Source organism: Malus sylvestris, chromosome 17 (genome assembly GCF_916048215.2).
Source record: "Malus sylvestris chromosome 17, drMalSylv7.2, whole genome shotgun sequence".
In the NCBI taxonomy this organism is placed as follows: Eukaryota; Viridiplantae; Streptophyta; class Magnoliopsida; order Rosales; family Rosaceae; genus Malus; species Malus sylvestris.
Window position 1 is genome coordinate 5,228,056 of NC_062276.1, and position 10,821 is coordinate 5,238,876.

At 38.1% G+C, this 10,821-nt stretch overlaps 1 long non-coding RNA gene across 7 annotated transcripts; it reads left to right on the top strand.

The window, feature by feature from the left end:
* Window positions 1-192: 192 nt before the first annotated feature.
* LOC126610896 (uncharacterized) lies at window positions 193-9,325 on the top strand. 7 transcript variants are annotated; one of them, XR_007618644.1, is made up of 6 exons: window positions 769-1,515; window positions 2,454-7,095; window positions 7,179-7,338; window positions 7,444-7,512; window positions 8,211-8,499; window positions 8,552-9,325. It is a non-coding gene; the product is annotated as an uncharacterized LOC126610896 (long non-coding RNA). The 7 variants fall into 7 exon arrangements; XR_007618642.1 differs by having other exon boundaries at window positions 8,211-8,269; window positions 9,208-9,325; XR_007618645.1 differs by lacking the exons at window positions 769-1,515; window positions 2,454-7,095; window positions 7,179-7,338; window positions 7,444-7,512 and adding exons at window positions 193-341; window positions 425-584; window positions 690-758 and having other exon boundaries at window positions 8,211-8,269; window positions 9,208-9,325.
* The last annotated feature ends 1,496 nt before the right edge of the window (window positions 9,326-10,821 follow it).

Sequence of the window (10,821 nt, forward strand, 5' to 3'; positions counted from 1 at the left end):
TACGTGACTAAGGTATAATTTTCACGTTCGTTATATCTAAGCTCCAAAAAAATTTGGTAATTGGAGTGGAGACTTAGACTTAAATTTTATGATGGAATTTTATGAAATTGGGATTGGTTTGGACATGTGGGATCCCCACACCTCAAAACCCTCCCCATTTCCCGTATACTGTCCTTCATACTCTCTCTCTTCCTCAGCTCTTCCTCAGAAACTCTCATTCTCTCTCTTCTTCTCGAACGCACGGGCAACCACCAAAACCACCTAAAACCTATACCAACGTCCAAGTTAAGACTACCATTGCAACCCTGAGGACTTCACGATCACGTAGGTACCATTTTCAGGTAAGTTTCATTTCGAAAAACCCTAGTTCTAAAGACCCCGTGAATGTGTACTGTTCATGATCTTTGAAGTGGTTGTGTTTTAGGCCAAAATAAGATCATAGAAAGCTTAGTGAGGTCCCAAGGAAGCTCGGAGTGCTTCGTTGGAAGTTTTTGGACGTAAGAACACGGAGATCGACAAGTTCAAAGTTTGGCCGGAGCTTTCGAGGCGTTTTCCGGCGAATCCCCGGCGAGTTAGGAGTCGAGGTAGGTATCAATCTCTTCGTCTCGTCAAGTACTACAACTTTCCTTTTTGTTTCACTCAATTTAGTTGAGTATTGAAGAAGTTATACTCATTTGAAAAATACCCAGTTTCCGGCGACCTCCGAGGCTTTCGAGGCAGTTTCCGGCCAAAACACGGCGAACTAGGTGTTTTTCAAGGTACCATTCTCTTTGTCTCTTCAAGGGCTACAACTTTTGTTTTTGAATCACTTGATTTCGTTGAGAAATGACAAAGTTATGGCAATTTGAAAAACTGCCCGGAAAACGGCCGCCGGAAAAACCAGTCCGGCGACCCAAGGAAGAAGAAGGTGCTACAGTAAAAATAAAAAAATAAAAAAAAATTATTTTAAAAATATGTCGACGTCCGTGACGTCGAGTAGATCACTGTGGTATATTCATATACCTAAATTGAACACCGTATGAGAAAGTTATTGAGGATTGTTGGTTAGGTGTTCAAATAACGTTTTATAGTTTTCACATTTAGGTGAAAATGTGAATTGATGATCCGACCGTTGGATCGTCACCAAACTTTGATACGTTGTAATACGTAATATTTGAGGATTATTGGAACTTACGGATTGGGAATCCGAGTTACGGATCTTCTGGAATTGGAATTGTAAGTCCATAATATAAAATGTTAACCGTCACTTAGTTTTGGAAATTGACGGAGATCCGACCGTTGGATGGTAATGAAATTTTAGGATGTTATCCTAGAGATATATTGTGGACCTCTGGAAGTTATGGATTTAAAATCTGAGTGGCAGATCTTCCGGATCGATCAACGTAGTGACGTATTTTATATAAGTTATATATTCTATCGATATGAATTCTGAGGTTGGATTTGATTACTATTCTAGGCGGCGATCGTCGTGACGCCTTGATGTGTGGTGCTAGGGAGTTGTTGGACGAACTCCAGGTGAGTGGGCAGTTTTGTTTTCCGTATATATATATACTTAACGTTTTCCCAGAAATTGAAAATGCATGAAATTATGTTTAAAATGAAATGCATATGAGTTATGTGGAAAAACGGGAAGTGAAATACCATGCATAGAATTGATATGAAAAGTATATAGAAATGTGAGTTGAAATGCCATGCATGAATTGATTTATGATGCATATGTATGAATTGGTGCGGTGGACGCACAGGTAAGAATTGATTTATGATGCATATGTATGAAATGGTGCGGTGGACGCACAGATGAGTATTTAATTACTGTTATGATGATGATGATATATATTGAGCTCAAATCCTGCACCATGGTTTAGTGCTTATAGTATTCACCGCATCGCACGCTCGCCTTGGATCCAAGTAGATGCTAGTCGTACAGTCCACGCGGAGTGGGTACGACAGACCAGTCGCGAGAGTGTTAGTGAGATTCCGACTGGTGGGTGACCTTAGATTATGTGCACAGATGATTTATGAGAAGCACTAGAGCGTAACTTGTGTGCAGAAGGCCGGACGGGTCACAGAGGTGACTCCGGTAGAGTGATAATGATAGATTTTGAGCTCTAGGTTCAACCGTATAGGGCTATTAGAGGGCCTACGGTTGATTACTTTCTTGCACCTGATATGATTATGTTGATGCATTCATACCTTATTACTGTTGAGATGATGTGGCATGGCATAATTAATATGAGAAATGTTGAGATGACATGGCATGGCATGATTGATAAAGAGATAATGTTGAGATAGTAAAAATGAAGTTTTGAGAATATATATGTATATTTATATTTTACATTTCTGGGAAAGTATACAGGTTTTACGGAGAGGGGTTACAACGTTTTGAGAAATGTTTGGATTTGGAAAAGAATTGTTTTACTGACCCACTCAATTTTGGTTTTGCGCCCCTCCAGGTTCAGGAATCACAAAGGTGTGGTGACTACGAGGAATACAGCGGGGTTCTGACATATTGGACAAAATTAGGACTCACCTTCGGGTGTATCAACTTATAAATTGTATAATTAAAGCTTCCGTACTGTGCAAATGGTTACGTCACTCTCACGTGACGGCCAGCATGCCCTCCTTCGGGACGGGGTGTGTCAGTTGGTATCAGAGCATGGTTGCAATCTTGGACATCTTGAGAAGTTTATAGTGAATTCTGTCAGAACTACACCGCCTCGTAGCAAACCACGTAGTTAGAGGAATTTAGTCTCCCTGATTTAGCGGTTTGGGGGAAACTATTATTATGGTGATTCAGTATATTATCAAAATGGACATTTTAAGACGGGTTATGAGTTGAATTTGAATCACCTTATGAAATGATGAACCTGAGGGAGCGGAGTGACGGTTTAACCAATTGGAAAAGATGTTTCAGATTATGCAAGTCAAAGGAAATTTCCTTCTGACAGGTGGGTCGAGACGACTACCTGGTTTTGGGTATGAAATTGTATCCTGGTGGAAACAGGAATGTTAATTGTTGTCACCAGAGGAATCAGCCGATTTAAAATTTTTTAAGGAAAAGTTTATCCCTCCGGCATTTATTGATGGCAGTAAACAAGAGTTTACAAATATGAGACAAGGAAGGTGATGATCGAGGGATATTATAGAAAGTTTTCAGACTTGCCTCGTTCCATCCAGATATTGTTGTTAATTTGGTGGAGGTGTTATGTTGTTTTAAGCTGGGTGGCAAAAAGGGAAGTGGTATTTTGGGTGACCACTATCCATTGTAGTTCTTATCAGGAGTATGCTAGATGTTGTTGAGCCTTGAGGACTCTGAGAACATGAGCAACGAGAATAAAGAAGAATAAGAAAAGAATGGGAATTAAAAGAAGACAATAAAGTTAATGATTCGTCATATCAAGAATATCGAAGGATTCAGAGCTTCGAAAGAAGTGAAGCTAGAGTTAATTCTTCCAGCTGAGGTTTTAATGTCGCTGGTCAGAGTAAAAGTGATGGATATACTGGTAATCCCAGATATTTGAGACAAGGTGTCTCGAGTAAAGGAAATGTACTTTGTGCAGCAGGTACAAAATTAACACTTTGGGAAATGTGAAATTAATGAATGTGTTTATGTGAACAGAGGGGACACAGAATTGTGAATCGTCCCTAGAATCAGTTGTACTCAACAATTTTCCATGATATCATAGTGTCGATTCAGCAGAGTTATGGACTTAGTAGTTTGGTCGGATTGACCGTGAGTACAGAGAGATTTGATGAGTTATATGTTCAGCTGTACAGACCATGAGAAGTGGATTCGATTGACACATGAGAAATTAGTGAGTTATAGGCTCGGCCGTACCGACCACGCGGAGTGGATCCGGCCGACGTATTATTGAGATAAGAGTTGAATCAACCGTATTGGTCATTCTAGTTGACTTCGGCTGATATATTTCTTATTATGTATGATATTACCTAGAGAGTGGTAAATAAATGTAGTTGAGACGAGTGTATGTATTTTGCATTGAGTGACAAAATAGTAATGTTATATCTTTGTGAGTGGTTGCCTACTTATCGAGACAACGATGATTTATCAGTATTGCGGGCTGCAGACCGTAATATTAATAACTCATTCGTGGATTCGTTAAGCAAGCAAACCGGTAGGTTATTTTATGTTAATGTTGTACTTATTTAGAATGTTCAGTATTAATAAAGTATGTATTGTGTCGGTTAAATTATTTCCATTAGAGTGGTTGGTTATAATTGTGACTAAATGGATTGTTACGGGAAACCAGTCACTTTCCATCGATCTGGATGACCAGAGATTACTTTTGTAAGTATGCAAAGTGAAGTGAGTTCAGCCATTATTTATGCTGTGAAAGCAAAGAGATTGTTTTGAAAGGCTGTCAAAAATACTTAGCTCATGTGGTGCTAAATGATGTTGTTTGGAGTAGTGTGAATAATGTCGAAAGGGTTAGACTTTTCTTGATGTCTTCTCTGAAAGTATACCTGGATTGTCTTCAGGCAGAGATATGAGGTTCATTATTGATTTGTTGCCAGGTATAAATTTATATTGGAGATTGGTTCAGGATGAGTTAAGGGAATTGGAAATTCAGTTGAGAGAATTGGTTGATAAAAGTTTTATTCAACCTAGTACAACACTGTTGAGGAGCACCAGTTTGTTGGTGAGAAAGAAAATGGACTTTAAAGACTATTCCTTGATTATAGATAATGGAGTCGGGTAACGATTGAGAACCGTTATCCATGGTGATGTACTGATGTTTATTTAACCAGCTCAAAAGTAATTGCGAAGATTCAAAGATTGAATTGAGATCTGGTTACTACCAATTGAATATTATAAGTGACGTTGATCATAAGATGGTTTTCTGGACTTGTTATAGTTTTTATGAAGTTTGGTGATGCTATATGGATACTCATGCTGTTTTATGAGTTATTGGATGAAGTATTCCAATAATGCCTTGATAAATTGATATCATTTCCATTGAAGATATTCTGGCATATTCTGAGCCAGAGCAGAGTATGTAAACGTATTAAGTCAATGAAGCAAAGATTGAGAGAACGTTAGTTGTATGCTAAGTTTAGCAAAAGCTAAAGTTAAATGGATCAAGTGGCATTCTAAAATTTGTTATGTCTGCTTAAGGTATTCAAGTGAATCCTTAAAGGATAGCAGAAATTGAGAATTTGGAACAACCACGAGTCGTAATTGAGATTTGGAATTTCTTAGCTTACCAGGCTATTTTGGATGGTTGTGAAAGAATTTTTAGTCATTGCTTTGTCATTAACGAGACTGATGAGAAAAGAGGTTATGTATGAGTGGGAAGGAATTGTAAGCAAAGGATTCAACAACTGAAGTATTTCCTCACTCATGCACGTATTTTAATATTCCCAGAAGATAGCGATAATTATCGGTATATGGTCATGTTACATTAAATGTTCTTGGATATGTACTAATGCAAATGTTAGGGTGATTGCATACGTTTCACGACAAATGGAATCTCATAAGATGAATTACCCTACGGGTGACTTGGAAGTCATGATTACCATTCTTGCTGTGAAGTTATGGAGACATTCTATGTTGATAAGAATGCAAGATTTTACAAATCAAAAGAGTCTCCAATATTTGTTTACTCGGAAGGATTTCAATATGAGGCAACAAAGGTGGATTGAATTGCTTAATGAACATGATTGTACGATCAGGGTGATCGTAAAGTTTGTTCTAGCTCAAGCACTTGGTGAGAAGACTACAGTAAGATTAATGTCTGGCACGTTTGCCAAGAGTATCATCTTGTGGATTGAAAACCAACGGAAGAAAAATTAAGAATGGAAGATCGAGAAGAAGTTATACTTGTTAAGTAACAAGTTAGTACATTTACTCCAGTGTTGAGTAACAACCTTTCCCAGACAGTGCAACATTACTTATTTGTTTTATGGAAAAGAGAATTGGTTTACGGAACTGCTGAGTTTCTTAAGTATGTTGGTTGTGCAGTTTCCGAAGTAACGCCATAAGGATCATGAAATGTGTCATGTGAGTCGGTTTTTGATGACTTGTGAATGGAATGTTTCTGGGTAGAGAAGGATTCGATCAAGAAAGAGTTTTAGTAGACCCTGAGACTATGGATGAGTTTCCTCAAAGTATTCAGGTGATTAAGTTAACCTGAAGTAACCAGGAATGGCAAAAGAGGTCAACAGATGGATATGCCACTAATCGAGTGTGTAAGGTAAATGGTTTGATATTTTTGGAAAATTCACCGCGAACAGAAATGACGAGAATTGGAAAAGAGACAAGATAAGATTTAGACACATCAGACCATTTTTTTTTTTTCACTAAAGGAATCAATAAAGTTGCATACAAGTTTGTGATGCCTTCAGAATTGGCTAAGGCACATAATGTATTTTGTGTTCGATGCGTTGTCACTAAGTGGCAGAGTCGTTACATGAGACTTTGGTGCAACTATTGAGAATTAAGCCGGATCTGATTGGTGAGGAACTAATGTCGACTTTGGATTGGAAAAAGAAGGTCCTAAGAATTAAGACAGAGTAAGTAGTAAAAGCTTTGTGAAGGAAATCATTCAGTAGAAAATTGTGTGGGAGAAAGAGAATCGGATGAGAGAGATTTATCCGAGGCTATTGTATGAGTATAGATGATTTGGTTGGTTGCTGGAATTTCGGGGACGAAATTCTATAAGGAGGGGAGATTGTCACAGCCCGTGCCGGAATTTTTAATTCCGAGGACATGAAATTACGGAAATGTCCCTAATACGTGACTAAGGTATAATTTTCACGTTCGTTATATCTAAGCTCCAAAAAAATTTGGTAATTGGAGTGGAGACTTAGACTTAAATTTTATGATGGAATTTTATGAAATTGGGATTGGTTTGGACATGTGGGATCCCCACACCTCAAAACCCTCCCCATTTCCCGTATACTGTCCTTCATACTCTCTCTCTTCCTCAGCTCTTCCTCAGAAACTCTCATTCTCTCTCTTCTTCTCGAACGCACGGGCAACCACCAAAACCACCTAAAACCTATACCAACGTCCAAGTTAAGACTACCATTGCAACCCTGAGGACTTCACGATCACGTAGGTACCATTTTCAGGTAAGTTTCATTTCGAAAAACCCTAGTTCTAAAGACCCCGTGAATGTGTACTGTTCATGATCTTTGAAGTGGTTGTGTTTTAGGCCAAAATAAGATCATAGAAAGCTTAGTGAGGTCCCAAGGAAGCTCGGAGTGCTTCGTTGGAAGTTTTTGGACGTAAGAACACGGAGATCGACAAGTTCAAAGTTTGGCCGGAGCTTTCGAGGCGTTTTCCGGCGAATCCCCGGCGAGTTAGGAGTCGAGGTAGGTATCAATCTCTTCGTCTCGTCAAGTACTACAACTTTCCTTTTTGTTTCACTCAATTTAGTTGAGTATTGAAGAAGTTATACTCATTTGAAAAATACCCAGTTTCCGGCGACCTCCGAGGCTTTCGAGGCAGTTTCCGGCCAAAACACGGCGAACTAGGTGTTTTTCAAGGTACCATTCTCTTTGTCTCTTCAAGGGCTACAACTTTTGTTTTTGAATCACTTGATTTCGTTGAGAAATGACAAAGTTATGGCAATTTGAAAAACTGCCCGGAAAACGGCCGCCGGAAAAACCAGTCCGGCGACCCAAGGAAGAAGAAGGTGCTACAGTAAAAATAAAAAAATAAAAAAAAATTATTTTAAAAATATGTCGACGTCCGTGACGTCGAGTAGATCACTGTGGTATATTCATATACCTAAATTGAACACCGTATGAGAAAGTTATTGAGGATTGTTGGTTAGGTGTTCAAATAACGTTTTATAGTTTTCACATTTAGGTGAAAATGTGAATTGATGATCCGACCGTTGGATCGTCACCAAACTTTGATACGTTGTAATACGTAATATTTGAGGATTATTGGAACTTACGGATTGGAAATCCGAGTTACGGATCTTCTGGAATTGGAATTGTAAGTCCATAATATAAAATGTTAACCGTCACTTAGTTTTGGAAATTGACGGAGATCCGACCGTTGGATGGTAATGAAATTTTAGGATGTTATCCTAGAGATATATTGTGGACCTCTGGAAGTTATGGATTTAAAATCTGAGTGGCAGATCTTCCGGATCGATCAACGTAGTGACGTATTTTATATAAGTTATATATTCTATCGATATGAATTCTGAGGTTGGATTTGATTACTATTCTAGGCGGCGATCGTCGTGACGCCTTGATGTGTGGTGCTAGGGAGTTGTTGGACGAACTCCAGGTGAGTGGGCAGTTTTGTTTTCCGTATATATATATACTTAACGTTTTCCCAGAAATTGAAAATGCATGAAATTATGTTTAAAATGAAATGCATATGAGTTATGTGGAAAAACGGGAAGTGAAATACCATGCATAGAATTGATATGAAAAGTATATAGAAATGTGAGTTGAAATGCCATGCATGAATTGATTTATGATGCATATGTATGAATTGGTGCGGTGGACGCACAGGTAAGAATTGATTTATGATGCATATGTATGAAATGGTGCGGTGGACGCACAGATGAGTATTTAATTACTGTTATGATGATGATGATATATATTGAGCTCAAATCCTGCACCATGGTTTAGTGCTTATAGTATTCACCGCATCGCACGCTCGCCTTGGATCCAAGTAGATGCTAGTCGTACAGTCCACGCGGAGTGGGTACGACAGACCAGTCGCGAGAGTGTTAGTGAGATTCCGACTGGTGGGTGACCTTAGATTATGTGCACAGATGATTTATGAGAAGCACTAGAGCGTAACTTGTGTGCAGAAGGCCGGACGGGTCACAGAGGTGACTCCGGTAGAGTGATAATGATAGATTTTGAGCTCTAGGTTCAACCGTATAGGGCTATTAGAGGGCCTACGGTTGATTACTTTCTTGCACCTGATATGATTATGTTGATGCATTCATACCTTATTACTGTTGAGATGATGTGGCATGGCATAATTAATATGAGAAATGTTGAGATGACATGGCATGGCATGATTGATAAAGAGATAATGTTGAGATAGTAAAAATGAAGTTTTGAGAATATATATGTATATTTATATTTTACATTTCTGGGAAAGTATACAGGTTTTACGGAGAGGGGTTACAACGTTTTGAGAAATGTTTGGATTTGGAAAAGAATTGTTTTACTGACCCACTCAATTTTGGTTTTGCGCCCCTCCAGGTTCAGGAATCACAAAGGTGTGGTGACTACGAGGAATACAGCGGGGTTCTGACAGATTGGACAAAATTAGGACTCACCTTCGGGTGTATCAACTTATAAATTGTATAATTAAAGCTTCCGTACTGTGCAAATGGTTACGTCACTCTCACGTGACGGCCAGCATGCCCTCCTTCGGGACGGGGTGTGTCAAACACTCTTGCTAAAATTCTCTAGAATTCTCAAACACTTTTTCTCTCTAAATTCTAACTTTGACATCGGAGGTTCTTCGGCCAAAGCCACCCCCATTCATTGTGGGCGTGTGAAGCTCTTGGCCTTGACCTAAGGTGTTAATTGTTTTGTAGGTGCAATTTTGTCCAAGATTAAGAGGAAGAAATTTGCATCCACTGTATTGAATTGTGAATATATAGCTAAATTGTCTTTTTACACCTTTTTAATCGACAAAGAAATTTTATTAATAGATAGGTATGAATAAATTAACTTTTTTTAAAGAAGTATGTGGATAATATTGTTTGCACACAAAAAAAAAAGTATGTGGATATATTGGAGGACGAAGAGATCATGGAGCTCTATTGAAAAATTCCTTAAATCACCTTATTTGAGAGAGAAGTAATGTGGGGCTTGCTCCCAAATTTATTTCAATGAATTTAATGTTTGTTTTTTAATCTTTCGTTAATCATTCTTACAAAGAATTCGACGAACACAATATTTTTTTTTTCTTTCATTGAGACGAACATACAATTTTACACACAATACGGATTACATTGCTGATCAACTCTCTTATATAGGCGGCCATACAGACCACTCAAATGACAACCATTTAATTGAATGGTTAAATGACTTCATATTTAAGTGATGTTTTACTACATTGGTAATTTTTGAAGAAAGACCAAAAGCTAAATACTTTGAATGACGGAAATAGAAGACGGAGTGAACTCTTAAGAGTGTCTCAAGTAACGTTACTTGAGGATCCTTCATTGAATCTACCACCCTATACATTGATACATAAACCCCATACATAGGTGCATATTCCAAAGCAATATGAGATATGGTCCCGTATATGCATGTGCTAGGTCACAGAGATTAGAGATACATATAGCTTTACGAGGTTTGATTTAACAACGTTTGATTCTTTGGGACCGTTTAGTTTGCTTACAATTATCGTAATTTTTCCCTTTTTTTTTCCAATCAAATACTACAACAATAACAACCAAGTCTTACCCCATTAAGTGAGGTCGGCTGTAGAAATCCTATAATGTCATTGCGCTCTGTTTTGCTTCAAGTCTTCCTGTAGCTCCAGTGACTCCATATATTTTTTTGTAGTTTCTTTTAAAGTTTTCCTACGTCTTTATCTATCCATTTTGCTCTGAGCCTCGGTATCATAGCCGCATCTTCTAAACCAGAACATCCAATCAAATAACGATCGAGTTGGAAAAAAGGACCACTTTCATAGAAACTTAATCAAAATGTACATACTTATATAAGGATAATGCTAAAGGAAGGACCACTCTATTTAACTAATGTTTGATTAGCATCATCACTAATTTACTCATAATAATATTATGCAACTTTATCCGACATCCTTGAGTATTATCCACTATTAATTGCATATCTCTT